We start from the raw sequence: 14,788 nt of genomic DNA on the forward strand, positions 1-14,788 counted from the left end.
AGAGAGAGAGGGAAATGGAGACAGAGAAGAGGCAACAGGTTTGGTGAGGAAGTCGTGAGCTACTGAGCAGGCAGTTTGAGGAAGAAGTTTGAAGCCAGAAGCCACAGTAGGGGGCATGTCTAGCTGGGGATACTGATCTGAAAGCCATCAGCACCCAGGTGGTAGTGAAATGACAAGCAAAGATAATAAGCTCTTGGAGGGAGTGTGTCAACCCTGGGAAACGTGTGCTGGGGAACCTCCACGTTGAAGCAGAAGAGGGGCTGGTGAGGGCATGTGTTATACCTGGCTTGGAAGCTAGGGGACCTGAAAAAGCCAGCAGGGGCGCAACCAAAGAACTCTTGGCATCAAGTGACAGAACTTAATTCCAGAGTGACACATCAGCAGCAAGACAAAGCAGGACATAAGCACAGACAGCCCTGCCCATGTGCCTTGTCCCTGGGAGCACCCTACTGGTGGGCCATCAAACTGGGTGGAGTGCATGTGACCCCACCAGGCTCACCCCTGCTCAGCCTTGAGGAAGACTTCACCCTTCTGGACCATCTCTGCTGGGACCTATGAACAGACCCCCATTCCCCATCCATTCTCACTTTTGAGGAGCTAGACCCGCTGAGGGAAGTTTCATCAAGCTTCAGAGCATCAAAATGTGCATCTGGGAGGGGTGGAAGGGTGGATGGCTCCTGATGAAAAAAGACACTGGGTTCGCCTGATGCTCTGTGGTCTCTGAATGGTCTCCAGCACAGCAGTGTAGAACCAGAACTCCATCATATGACCTGAAAACATGTGTGTCTCTTTCACAACCCCCACAAGACGCTGAGGGGAAAGAACAGCAGTTCCAGAGAGTCTGGGATTCTAGATAGCCCGCGATTCACCAGGAGCTGCTGGGGTCAATGATCCTGTCCATACTCTGCTGCAAGTCTGAAGTATTTTCCATATTGCATTGCCATGTTTATTCCCTTTCCCTGCTACCCTACCCCTTTCTCCAACTAGGCTGTAAATTCTTTGGAAACAAGGATCATCTTATGCATCTCTGTCTTTGCTCTGCAAGTCATGGCCTCCAGGCAGTAGGTAGCCCTCAAAAATGTTTCAAGGAATCTATGTCCAATCTCTTGGGATAGAACATGATGGACGACAGTATGAGAAAAATAATGTATACACACACACACACACATTTATCCCAGGTTCTAAGACTGAAGTCCACAGAGTGGGGTTAACACACTATGGCCAGGAAGCCAACTCTAGCCCAGGTGCTGGTTTTGTAAAGCTTTCAAATAACTGGAAAAAATATTTTATGTGTGATGTATGAAATAATATGAAAATGACATTTCTGAGTCCATCAATAAAATTTTATTGGAACAACAGCCATATCTCTTTCATGCTGTCAATGGCTACTCTGGGGATATTTCAACCAGTAGTTGCTCCAGAAATGGCATGGCCCAAAAAGCCTAAAATATTTACCCTCTGGCCCTTTATAGAAAAAGTTTGCTGACTCCCCATATCAAATAACACTACATGAGGAGATAAACATAATATATTCATCAGAATAGAATCTTCCTCAAAAGTAGAGTTCTTTTTACTTTGAGATTTTCTAGTCCCTGACATGAAAACAAAAGACATTTTAACATGGGGCATGACCATCAAAGCATCTTGGCACCGTAAGGAGGCAGGGTCTGGACTTGGAAGGGCTTGCATGTAATCATCATGCTCTGAGAATGTTTAACGGGTTATTTACTTTCTAAATCTCAGTCTCCTGGGCAGTAAAACAGGCACAATGGTAAAGACCTTTTCTCAGAAAGTCATTTTAAGAATCAAATAGCGCAGTGTATCTTTACGTGTAAACCTGGTATCTGACCTCCAGTAAGCATCTGATAAAGAAAGAAGCTATGATACTTCTCCTTACTGTCTTTGGAGGAATGTTTCATTTTGTGGAAGATGTGCTCTTTGGTAGCTGTCTCTGAAGTAAATTATCTATCTTAGTCTGCAGTTTTTATGTTTAAAGACAACAATGTGAATTACTGCTCTAGGACCTAGTTGCTAACTATGGGTTCACTCAAACCTCAACAATCTATGTCTCAATGAAAACTTAGATTCTTATGATAGAGTAAGATGTTCTAGCCAATGAAATATGACAAGAAAAAAGCAAAAAGGTAAGTGATATTTTAAAGTGAGAATCAATTCTCATTATTTAGAGATGACATGATACATGGCTTCAAAAAAGACCCCTAGACTAGACTATAAAATTATTTAAGTCATCACCAATGATAAAAGCTATATGTATGTAGGGATATACACACATATGCATGTACAACATATACACATAAACACATACACAAATATGAAACAGCAAACAGCAAAAGAAATGTGCAGTGACTCTCTATAGAAAAACAGTTTTTACTGAGGCATACAAAAGAATGTTAGGAAAGAATACTAATTATAACCTTTCATATCAGTGAAAAATAAGACCTCAGAGACAGAACAGTCAGTTAAGGGTCCAAAGAGAAACCTGATGGCATTACTACAGGGATAGAAGGATTTAGAACAAACCTCAACCTCGGTATTACACAGCAGGATGACACCCAGCCCTCCCATTGTTCAGATGTTGGCTAGGGTTTTCTTGAAGCTGCTTTTGTTTAGCAGTGAGCAGATGCAACTGGAAGAAAGGAAGTGGGAGGCTTTCTGAAAAGCTGCAGGAAATGAACAAGCAGGGAACACATTCACTGAGATCCTGGCAGAGGATCCAGCGTGTTCTGTAAAAGGATTTGGAGCCTGTGAGTTGATTCATTGGATTTACAAATCAGGAAGGGATCGTTTCAGTATTGTGAACTATTTCTTACACAAGGATACCAGAGAGCATGCTAACCTATTACTGGAATCTCTCTTTTCACCCAACACCTGTATTCTGGGTGTTTGAGAAACATTTTAGTAGGACTGATTTATTTTCTTCAATATAAAATACTTCGATAAGAAGAGAGGCCTTGACTACAACATCCCTTCTTATAGCCAAGGATGCAAGTGCTTCAAAAATTTTTGGAGACTAGAAAACAGTCAAGGTGGGAGAACCCAAAAAAAAAAAAAAAAAAAAAAAAAAAGCTTAAAAACTGCAGTGATGCCTATTACGGCCAGTAGCCTAAAAGCAATCACAGAGATTTCAAGTTTTCTCTGATTAACAAATTAGCCCCTCAAAACACACCAAGTTCAGAAAAAGCAGTGACCTCTGAAACTAGACTGTGACCTCCATAGGCCTCTCATCACAGGCAGTGTGGTCAGGTGCTCCCTGGGAGAGCTGCAAACCTCTTTATTAAAAAGCAAAGAGAACTTGGTCTTCGCTTACTGCTTTGATGTGAGATCAGCAATTTCTAATAAAAGGGATTTTTTTTTTTCCTGGACAGGGTTACAGAACTGAAATCTATATTTAGAAGGGTATGTTTTCACTGGCAAACTCTCATTTAATTAATTTCGATTTACAAAGGAATAGCAAAGGTTAGTGACACTGTTACTCAAGGCAGGCAAATTAAAAGTGAACATAATCCTAGTTTACATTTGGGGCAAATATCTAGTGTGTCTTGGGAGGTGAAAGGTACCGTAGAGGGACATGGGATATAGGAATGCAATAATTTAGAAAAAAAAAAAAATGTTGCCTTCTATGGCAGATTCAAAAGACAGGAGCAGGCACTAGCAGAAGGTTTTTCATGAAAGTTTTAGGTGGGCTGCATGATGTTGCTCTGTTTAAAGTAGAACAAATCAATTAGCATTCATTAATTTTATGCAGAGCATTATTTCAGCATTTACAATTACTATGCTCTTTTGAGGGCTTCCTTGCTCAGAGTTATGACTCCGTTAAATCTTTTTTTTTTTTTTTTTTTTAAAGAAAAAGAATGTATATAAAGGCAGAGGAACATCATGTTTTATGAACACATGTCAGGTTCTAAGGAGCCAAGCCCCATAAAAGCCCACTAAGGAAATATTTGGAGGCAGAACTTCAAACCTTCTCCTTCCTTCTGTTTTCCCACATGAGAGAGCGGGAAGGGGATGGTGAAATGTGGTCAGTTATAGGCATTCATGAAAAGGCTGGATCTCTTTCATGTTTATAAAACTGAATGTATGTAATAAAATAGAGAAAACACTAAAGGCACAGAGGCAGCTGCAGAATCTTTTTTCTGATCCTAACTGATTGTGGATGGATGTGAAGCTCCAAGTATTCTTCACCAATAAACTGGGTTGCTTGTTTTGATCAGCTCTTCTCTATGAGCCCCCGGTTATCAATTTTTCCCACCATGACGTCCCCTCTGCTGAAGCCCTCTGCTCCCCACCTGTCACTTGCCCAAGAGCAATGCATGTCTAGACCTTAGCTTAAATGACACCCCCTCAGAGAGGCCCTCCCAGATTTACCCCTGTCACTTACTAGCTCCTCCAGACTATCTCTTTCAGTTCATCCTGTTTATTTCCTTCTTAGCCCTTAGCACAGTGTGTTGTCTTTATGTTTGCTTAATTTCATCCTTTCTCTACTGGACTCTGAGCTTTCTGAGGGTAGAGCTCCTCTACGCCAGTAAAGCACAGACACTATGATGTCATGGTTAAAATTCAGGTTTTCGTTGTGGACTGTTGGGTTCCAATCCTACCACCATGTACAAGCTGCGTGACCTCAGCAAGTCAATTAACCTCTCTGGGCAATGATGTCTTCCTCTTCTGTTTTTACCTACCTCACATTTTCTATGGTTAAAATCAAACAACGACGATGCAAATAAAGCACTTAAAATGAGCCCTAGCACACAAAGCACTTCATAAAGGAGCACTATTTAACACTGTATACCTAGTGCCAAGCACAGTTCTCACACTATATGATGCTTTACAAATACCTACTAAACTGATACATTTTATTTTTATTTATTTATTTATTTTTTAATTTTTTTAATGAGAGGTGCAATGTTTATTTCAGGTTTTCTCTCTCTCTCTCTTTTTTTTTTTTTTTTGTATTCTTTTTTCTTTTTTGCCACACAGGCAGTATGTGGGAATTCCTGGGCCAGGGATTGAATCTACACCACATAGCAGCAACCAGAGCCACAGTGGTGAGAACGCAGGAGCCTCAACTTGCTAGGCCATCAGAGAACTCCCTACATTTTATTTTTTATTTTATTTTATTTTACTCTTTAGGGCCACACCCAGGGCTTATGGAAGTTCGTTCTCAGGTTAGGGATGGAATTGCAGCTGTAGCTGCCGGCCTACACCACAGCCACAGAAATGCTGGATCTGAGCTGCATCTGCAACCTACACCACAGCTCACAACAACAGCAGATCCTTGACCTACAGATCGAGGCCATGGATTGAAACCCCCTCCTCATGGATACTAGTCTGGCTCATTTCTGCTGCACCTGATACATTTTAATGTAACTATATCAGAGTGAGTAGTTCTACACTTACTTCACAGATAAGGGACTGGAGAGATTAGCAAGGTGCCTTCCTCGAAGGTTCACAGCATCTGGAAAGTTCTTGAGCTCCAGCCCCACCAGCATAAACTGAGGACATTATTTCCACTACATTTCTCCCAGGTTTCACATCAACCTATTGTGGGCAGGGGTGGTCAGAAACAAAGTACATACAGAGTAAATATAGTAAGAACAAATTTATGTCATGAAACAATGTTCATTTCATGACGATATTTATTCCATGATGTTCTCCAGTTCTATGATCCTATAAATCTTTGAGCCTCAGTTTTTACCTTCTGTGAAATGGGGATAATAAAGATGGAAGGAGATAATACGTGCAAAAGGCCTCCCACAGGGATTGGCATTAAACAGGGGCTCAAAAAAAGGCAGCTCTTGCCACGCACTTCCTTCTCCTTCCCAGAGGATGTGAACTGGTAAATGACTTTTAAAGCTACAAGTTACACTTTACCCTGTATCTCATTAATTCAATGGTGAGAAACCACTAAAAATAGCTATTTTGCTTTGAAAGTACAGGGCAGCTAGAATGCTGAGGTCCTTGAATTTGCAAGATATAATTATGAAGGCCCATTCTCCCTAAAAGTTTCTAAACTCTCTTAAGATACAATATGGGAGGAGTTCCTGATGTGGCTAAGTAAGTTAAGAACTGAACATAGTGTCTGTGAGGATGTGGATTTGATCCCTGGCCTGACTCAGTGGGTTAAGGATCCCTCATTGCTGCAAGCTGCAGTGTTACTATTGCTGTGGCGTGGGCTGGTAGCTGAAGCTCCATTTCAACTCCTAGCCCAGGAACTTCCATATTCCACAGATGTGGCCATAAAAAGAAAGAAAGAAAAATATATACATATACGCACTATGAAGAAAATCTCAAATCTAGGGCATGAAAAAGAAATCATACATTCTCAGATATCCTTAGAATTCTTAGACTCATGAATAAAACTGTTTCAGGGAAATTGGCTGCCTTTCTTTGAGCTATTTAAAGAATATGCCCATGCCTAACATTAACAAGATTTTTTTTACCACAACTCTAGTTAAGGTGGACTCAGCACTGGAACAAGATGGACAAGGGGGAGGGGGTCCTAAATAATCATGGCTCCTGCCACGTCCCAGACCATTCCCAAAGACCACAAGACCTAAAAGCCAAATGATGGAAATAAAGCCCTGTAGACATGGGCTAAAATACAAATGTGTTGGGCAAAAGACGGGTTTGCCCACGGGTTGGAAAAAATACAAACACAGAGAACTCATCTCCTAGGAAGAGTAGATGGATGAGGCTCCATTCGTGAACCCTCCCTATTGGCATCGTCCACAGCACACAGGCTTATGTCAACACACAACCAGCTGACACTCAGAGCTAGGAAGGTCATGATCAAAGAGCAGTGGGATTTGAGGTCAAGGGCCACCCGCCATTGACTAAAGAGGCCAGAGGCAAGATCACTTACTACCGATTTGGTTGGTGTTCTTGGATCCCTCGTGACCTAGGCTTGCCTGAGAAGTGGGTATTCTCTAGCAGCTGGTTTAAAACCTTGCTGGTTAATTCTTCAAACACCCAGTTCTGTTTTTATGCAGTGTTTTGTTTTGTTTTTTGTTTTTTTATTGCCACACCCACAGCATATTGAATATGGAAGTTCCTAGGTCAGGGACAGAATCTGAGCCACAGCTACAATATTTACCAGATCCTTTAACTCACTGTGCCAGGCGGAGGACTGAACCTACACCTCTGCAGCAACCCAATCCACTGCAGTCAGATTCTTAACCCTCTGCACCAAGGTGGGAACTCCCATCCAGTGCGTTGAGAAAGTTAAACTAAATGACCTCCCTTCTGAAGGTCAGGGAAGCTTGTAAAGGAGTTTGAAGACTACTCCTGTAGAGAAAAACATTTCAATAGGAATAACGGCCAAGAGGAGCAAGCAGCAAGCAAATATTAATAAGGCTTAGACAAATGCAATGTGTAGTATGGCTCTGTTAGAGTAACACCTCAAAAAGACAACATGGCCCCATTTTAGCCCAAGGAAGAGCAGAGATCCAGGAGTAAACCAACAACTCAGCAAGCTGACCATCTTTTACATGTAATTATGAAGCAATGTGGGTGGTTGCAAATTCTGCTGATTTAAACATTAAATTCCATTCCTCACTCTATTTCTGGCTACATTCTTCTTTATACTCACAGCATAAGAGGGCCATGTAGTAAGGATTGAGACAAACCAAAAAAGTAACAAAACCAACCCATTTTCACAGGCTGGTGAAATAGCATGAAACAGAAAGAGGATTTCACATGGGACTGGGGAAGGGTTTGCTGTCTTGCACAGGATCTGACCTTGAGGACCGGACATTTATGCCTTTTGGGATAAAGGGCAAGAGGGATGGCTATTTTCAGCCTCTAAAACCTTTCTGAAACAAACAGAAAATAGCAATTGCTTTAAAATCTTTTAAAAATGAAAGAGCTAACCCAAAGGGAGATAAAATTTGCCGACCCACCTATGTTCACCAAAAGAGCTCTGGCAAGCATAATATACACTAAAAATATACATAAGAGGCTTTTATGGCCCCATGGCTAGGGCTGTGGAATGAAGATGTGGAAGCGGGATTCATGAGGGCAAATACAAACTAGGCATCTGTGCTGGCAGGAGTTTTACATGCTGCCTTTTTTTTTAATGTCTTGAAACTTTTAAAAAATTAAATATAGGTGATTTACAGTGTTGTGTCAATTTCTGCTGTACAGCAGAGTGACCCAGTCATACACATATATACATTCTTTTCTACCTAAGTGGGCTTCACTCATTATATCCCTAAAACGAAGACTTGGAAACCACAAAACCTGAAGGGCTGCTGGGAGGAGCGCTCAGTCCTTGCCCAGGAACTTGGAAGTGCTCTGAGGGTCACCTCTGCCCAACCCCTTTCCCCAAGACAATAAGATGAAAAGGATCTGCCCCTAGATAGGGATGTGGACAGGTAGCCTGTGGGCTCTACTGTGCACTCCTCGGGACCCTGTCCCTTCTCCCCCGGTTCTTATGCACTGTGGCTCTCACCCTGCCCAGTATAGACCAGATTGTCCATCTCCAACTTAAGCTGGCAAACACTGACTCTGTCATCTGCAAAGCATTGTGCATAAGCAAGGGGACCTTCAGGGGTGGGAAGTGGGAAAGGAAGATCCTGAAATAGTCGACAGAGCCTGTCCTCAAGGGGATGGCAAGGCACTGGCCAGGAAAATAAGAAACCTTTCTTTTTTAAAATGCCTAGGTCTAATGACATCACCCTGATGGTCTTATTGAGAGAAAAAGAAGAGGAGGAAGAACTGTGTAAAGGAAAAAGCAGAAGTGAAATAAATGAGGCCTGGATGTCTTTACTCAGGGAACCTGGGCTGCTTTCTTGTCTACACCACATTCAAAATCAGAAGCTTGGTTTGGGATTGACACATACACACTTCTATTTATAAAATAATCTATAAAGAGCTACTGCATAACAGTGGGAACTCTCCTCAATATTCTGTAATAACCTATATGGGAAAAGAATCTGAAAAAGAAGGGCTATATGTATGTGTATAATGGAATCATGTTGCTGCATACCTGAAACTAACACAACACTATAAATCAGCTATACTACAATACAAAATAAAAAGTAAATTTAAAAAATAAGAAGGGAGTTCCCGTCGTGGCTCAGTGGAAATGAATCTGACTAGCATCCATGAGGATGCAGGTTTGATCCCTGGCTCCGCTCAGTGGGTTGGGGATACAGTGTTGCCACAAGCTGTGGTGCAGGTTGCAGACATGGTTTGGATCTTGCATTGCTGTGGCTGTAGCGTAGGTAGGCAGCTGTAGCTCTGATTCAACCATGAGTCTGGGAACCTCCATATGCCATGCGTGCCACTAAAAAGACCAAAAAAAAAAAAAAAAAAAAATCAGAAGCAGGAAGAGAGAGAGGAAGGGAAGGGAAAGATTAGCACCTAAAATCCAACAGTAGGGAGAAGACCAGAAAAAAACAAAAAACGTAAAAATGTCCATTTATGAACTCTAAAGTACAGTTTGGGACTCTAAAGAGTAAAAGAGCCTGATGCAGTAACTCCTGCAAGAGGAACTGTCCTGGAGATTCAAGGTCATTGAAGAAGATGTGTGTTATATCCACCATCTGCTCCTTAAGGCAACAGGAAAGTACAACACACTTTCTGAGTTGCAGCAAACTAGCATTCTGCTAGTCAATGAACTCTGTGAGAAAGTTTCCATTCATTTCCTGATGTTGCAAGATAAGAACTGCTGTGCGGCCTCAAGAAAGGTTCCGGCCACAGTGAATTAATCAACAGGTGAAAAATCAATGTTTCTATTCATGTGCGTTTTTTCCACCTGTTCTTAAAAGGGGACACAGACCTTAAAAACATCAGCCAGGTTGGGTTGTCTAAATCCTATCACTTCATTAAATGCACTAACATGGGCCAGTCATTTCAGGTGTCTGTGCCTCAGGCTCCTTAGGTGTAAATAAGGGAAAATAATAACGCCCTCTTCATGGGACTGTTGTGAAAATTATGCAAAGTAATGTGCATCAAACCCTTATAACAGGCCTGGCCCAATTAAGTACTCTCTAAAAGGGAGCTGTCAACATCTTCACTGTTATTGTTAGCATGATTTTACTTCTCACCCATTCACTCAACCATAATTCCTCAGGTGTCTGATAACCACCGTAAAAGCCTAATGCCAAGTCGCAGAACACATATTCTCCACACAATGTGGGGGTCAGAGTTTGGCCTCACTGCGGCAGTTCTCTTCAACCAGACCCCCTACCAGCCTTGAGGGAACTTGGCAATGCTGGAACAAGGACCACAAAGATGTCTAGAGAGGTCTGGTTCTTTTACTGGGCAAAGTGTAGACACTTTTTACGACTTAATATTCATGCAATAAAAACTAAGTGGTTACATAAGACCACTACCAAATGACAAAAACACGATTATGTATTGGTTCACTACAAAACCCTTCACAGAAATGGATACGATAATTAAGAACTAGTTATTAAGAGCAACAACCTTAAGATCAATGCCAATGTAGTCATGTTTTTATGAAAACAAAGGTAATTCTTGGTTCCTTGAAAATTAAAAAAAAAAAAAAGCCATTGTCAAAGTGATTGTATAAAAAGTTCTGATATATAGGGTTATGCTAAATCTAGGTCAAATATAAGAAGTGAATGGCCAAAAAATTGTAGCTGTCATTTAAAGCAGAATGTAGCCCCTTAAATTGTAGTGAGAACAGTACTGCTTGCATGTAATTTTTTAAGACAATTTAAGCCAGAAGTCTGAATTTATTTCTTGGGAGAAAATCATGGATATTTTAAATTTACATTCATTTCTTATATATCCCAAAATGTAATAAATCGAAACTTTGAAATTTTAAGGAAGAAATACCATGAGTTTTTGACTGGACCAATGTATCAACAGACAACTTTTCTATCACTTTATGGTGAAAAATTTGTCAGGTTGTGATGAAGACCAAATAGGGGATATTATATAGTGTTGAATAAAAGCCATACAAGTCAAGGAAATGAAAAATTTTACTGACTGACTCACATTTTTAATTATCTTAACTTGATGAACAATGCTGATTTTGTCCCAAAACATGTTTGCTAATGAAATATCCTGTTTGTTTTAGACAAAATGAATCCTGCCTTTTCTCCTGGTCTTTCCACTGTAAGCCATATGGCCTATTCTATTCACGTTATTGCTATAATTTTTCCCCATTCATAATCCCTACCATTGCTATGTTTGCCTTTGCTACACGGACAGTGACTCAGGTGCAACCCATCACTACAATCAATGGCTGGTGTAGGGGCCGATCTTGCCTGAACCAGTGTTCCAACTCCTTTCCTGAATGCCTTAGCTGATTAGTTGAGGCCAAAGCTGAATTGTCAGTCAAACAGATAGCCTCCCTGGAAGGAGGTACCTCTCTTTCTTCAGCCTGGTGTGTGCAAGGGATTACTTTCCCTGGGTAGAATCAAGCACATCTCAAGGCCCAGAAGTAGCCTCCAAACTTCTCAATGCCACACACAGAAAATACACACATTGGCTTACTGAGTCCCATCAGTCCATGTCTAGACTGGTACTACTAACATGTGAGGTATCCTCGGGGAGGAGTCAGGAACAAAGAGAGAAGGGAAGTTAGTACCCACAGTCTCCTGAAGGGAAGCCACCCCTGCATAGCTCCTGCTCATTGCCAGTTCTGATAGGGATAGAGTAGGCACAGGTAGTTTCAGAAGTCCCAATAAAGGACCATGGATAATGAGGGAAACTTAGGGGACATTGGGAGATCACTGTAAGTAAATAAATTGCTCAAAAAAAGCCGTCAGAACAAGGCAGGCTTCCTTGACTAGTGGAAGTGTGAGAACTGCCTCAGGTCATTTGGTGGGGTTTCAGATTCAGACCTAGGGCAAGAGTTTGAGGACCGCCCTTCTACTGATTTAAATACACACCTTACAGATACCAAGGAGGAGCTGCTACTCCCAGAAAGGAAGAGGTGGGCTTTTCCAACCCCCATCCCTCTTAAGAGGTGGATAAAACTGTAGCCCATCAGATCCTCTGGAAAGAGCTTCCTTACCTGCCCACTTGTACCTCTCACAAGCGTCCTATCCTAATAAATCCATTTCTTGCCTATCACTTTGTCTCTCATTGAATGCCTTCTCTGCTGAGGCATAAAGAACCTGAACCTCATTAAGTCCAGACACTGGGTGAGTGCTAATTTAAAACATGTGTTCAAGTCCCAATCTGGGTTTAGGCCAGGTTTGAGCACTGGCACGTAGGTTCTAGTACCAATCTGCGTTTGGGCCAGGTTCGAGTCCCGGCACATGTGTTCAAGTTCCAATCTGGGTTTAGGCCGGGTTCAGGACGTTAGTGCTGTCGGTTTCAGTTCTGCAGGGCAGGGTAGGTAAAGTCTGGTGTCACCAGTCTCAATTTTCAAGAAAAGCCAGAAACTCAGACCTCTCTGTAAAAATCTCTCAATTTTGAAATGGTGGCAACAAATTCCCAACATTTTAAAACACAGTGATCATTTTCCACACACTTCTTTTAGCCATATCTAGCCTGCAGGCTGCCCATCACAGGGATGACTCCCCCAAAAGGGATGGGCACCTTGAGTAATACTTTGCATCTCTACATATTTGCAAAGGGCCAACACATAATGATCCCCTGCCATGTGCCAGGCCCCATGCTGACTGCTCTCCATGACTCATTTCATTTTGCTCCTCATTACAAACTATCTGTAACATTCATACCCAGGTTGAAAAGATAAAGAAAAGCTTTCAGGAAAGTTCAGACCTCGTTGAAGTGTTTGTTTGTTCCCAGCTATACCTGTGGCACATGGAAATTCCCAGAGTAGGGTTCTAATCAGAGTCATAGCTGAGGCCTATGCCACAGCCATAGCAATGCCAGATCCAAGCTGCATATGCAACCTATGCTAAATACTGGATCCTTACCCCACTGAGTGAGGCCAGGGATCGAACCTGCATCCTCATGGACACTAAGTCAGGTTTTTAACCCAGTGAGCCACAATGGGAACTCCAGACCTTGGATAAATTTTAATAGCCAGGCCATAGTGGGATTTGACCTTAAGTCTGCATGTCTTTATACCCCACCTGCTTTCCACTAACCTATAGGATCCACTTAGAAACAAGAGGGGAATAAAGCAGACCTTGCAGGAGGGTCTTCTTATGCCCTAAAGGAAGCAGCTGAAGTGGCATATAGATCTCTATATTTGTTGGGTGTACACTACTAAGGCTGCTGTTTTGGGGTCAGTGGTTTAATGTGGTCACCTAAGTTATAAGAAATAACAGTGTATTTGACCACTTTTCAAATTTATGATTCAGCCCTTCAGTGTGATGATTGCTGACTGGTGTGCTACTGGCCAGAAGAAGCCAGAAATCTGGCCACTAACTCTATTTACAAGTTAAACTGTTCCTAAAACAACAAGAGCAAAAACAACAATCTTTTAAATGGTAAACCAGAAATTTTTTTCAGAAGCTTTTACTCAATGACTTTTCCTTACATCTAGAAGTTTCACAACATTTAACAAGTTGATTTTAACCTTATTTAAACATCAAAGAGAGACATTCAACATCAAATGGATTGGAAATGAAGTATCTTACAAAAAATTTCCAATAATCTCACGCAGCACTCTTTCCTAATCAAGTTAAATTTCTTTATTCCTTAATGCTCATTTTTGGCAAAAATTAAAGCAAAAGCAACTGCATCTAAAATTAGTGCACAGGCCAGTTGCGCTTTTTATTTGCCTTAATTTGACTTGACAATAGAACTATTGTGAAGGAGACAGCTTCCTCCCAAGTATTCCACCTTCAACCTTTCATGCTAACCATTTACAGAACAAACTTCCAAGTATTTATATACAGCCGCATAACTATAGCTTTTAACTGTATATGAATCCACTATCAAACTGTAACTCCAAATGCAAAAAAATAAATACATCAAAAAAACATCTATCCATGAGTATATTGTAAACTCAAAGGGTGATTTTTTTACTTAAAAAAAAAAAAAAAGCCTGAAATTATGTTGGCTACATTTTTGAGTGCTTTATGTAACAGGAGTGGCTTACTGGAACTGTCTAGGTGACATATACCACAGAGCAGACAGAATATCTATTACATGTCTATGGGAACTGCCACGCTCTGTGTAAAAGGCATAGCTGCCTCTGCAGGAGAAGTGGGAAGTTCTTATAAAGAACCTTCTAATACAAAGTTAGAAGCCCAGGCTAGAGAGAACCCCAAATATCAGCTATGGATGTTGCTGCTGGGCCTTCCACACCAGGCTTTGTTTCCTCACTCTGGAACATCCTTCACCAGACGTTACCTTCCTTTCCTCCAGGTCTCTGCCTCTGTGTTACCTCTTCCATGACCCCTAACCTGACCACTCACATCAAAGAGCACACTCAAAGCCAACCCCCTCCCCCAAACTCCCTACCCCGCTGACCTTCACATGTTATCACAGCTTTCTGCACCACCTCACATTCTGTATATCAGGTCACAGTTGATAATCTTTCATCCCCGCCAGATGAATGGCATGTCCTTGAGGGTGGGACCCTGGCCTGTCCTGTTCAGTGCTGAGCCCCAGTATCTAATACTTAATCTACAGTTATCTTTTTAAATAAAGTAATTAAAGCACAAGTGATAGTTCATCAACTAGATAGTTCATTCACTGGAATGGAAATGCCTCGAAAGCAAGGGTCCTGTTTCTCTTGGTCTCCCCTGCAGTCCCCCCATACCTATAGCAATGCCTCACACACGGTAATTGATGCCTGGATTGGTGGGTGAATTCACTCTCTGGTTTGCTAAGAAGTTAAGCAATTCTACCAGCCAGGCTACCATGC

At 41.6% G+C, this 14,788-nt stretch overlaps 1 protein-coding gene across 2 annotated transcripts in view; it reads right to left on the minus strand.

Annotated features, from left to right (window-relative positions):
• PDZRN3 (PDZ domain containing ring finger 3) overlaps positions 1 to 14,788 on the minus strand; it is a 244,609-nt gene that overhangs the window by 132,967 nt on the left and 96,854 nt on the right. The window lies entirely within an intron of this gene.

Source organism: Sus scrofa, chromosome 13 (genome assembly GCF_054392235.1).
Source record: "Sus scrofa isolate SSC_HxYL_T2T_F1_AM1 chromosome 13, Sscrofa_HxYL_maternal_Yorkshire_Landrace_v2.0, whole genome shotgun sequence".
NCBI lineage: Eukaryota > Metazoa > Chordata > Mammalia > Artiodactyla > Suidae > Sus > Sus scrofa.